This window comes from Diaphorina citri, unplaced genomic scaffold (genome assembly GCF_000475195.1).
Source record: "Diaphorina citri unplaced genomic scaffold, Diaci psyllid genome assembly version 1.1 scaffold22870, whole genome shotgun sequence".
In the NCBI taxonomy this organism is placed as follows: Eukaryota; Metazoa; Arthropoda; class Insecta; order Hemiptera; family Psyllidae; genus Diaphorina; species Diaphorina citri.
In genome coordinates, this window is record NW_007400217.1 from 47 (window position 1) to 830 (window position 784).

The window sequence follows — 784 nt, forward strand, 5'->3', positions numbered from 1 at the left end:
GTTTTGGGCTGAAAATGATCTGGCAACCCTATTATGTACCTACATTGTACAGGGTTAGGCTATGCTTTTTCTAATCTAAATTCTCTTTAGAGATGAGCTATAAGCTATTCATTGTTTTTCTTCCATGTCCCAGCATAGCCTAACCCAGTACATGACCACAAAGCTCGAGGGTCATACATTCTTATTGACTGGCACATAATTATCTGCCTACTTAACTCAACTTTATCCAATAGACACTTACTTACCTGTGATCTCTCCAGAGATGATATCATGAGTTTATTAATAGACGTGTTACATGATGTCACTATATGATCTTGAACGAAAACCATTTAAAATATCATTTTTTGCATAGTTGTTTCTATATCTCTATCTGCATAACAACCTATTAAGGCTCGTGCCACTCCCTCGGCTTTGCCGACCCGCAAATCCCGAGTGAGTGGACTGTGCTAGTATTGCCAAGGAAGCCATGGCCCATGGTCTCAAATCCAGCACCCCATTCAATGTCACCCCTGGTTCTGAACAAATAAGAGCTACTATTGAGCGAGATGGTATTGCTCAGACTCTGAGAGATTTCGGTGGAACTGTACTGGCGAATGCATGTGGGCCTTGTATAGGACAGTGGAACCGCAAGGATGTCAAGATGGGGGAGAAGAACACTATAGTCAACTCCTACAATAGAAATTTCACAGGTAGGAATGATGCAAATCCTGCCACCCATGCGTTTGTAACATCCCCTGAACTTGTGACAGCTCTAGCTATCAAGGGTACCTTGGCGTTTGACCCA

At 42.6% G+C, this 784-nt stretch overlaps 1 pseudogene; it reads left to right on the plus strand.

The window, feature by feature from the left end:
* Positions 1-437: 437 nt before the first annotated feature.
* LOC103523427 lies at positions 438-781 on the plus strand (annotated as a pseudogene).
* The last annotated feature ends 3 nt before the right edge of the window (positions 782-784 follow it).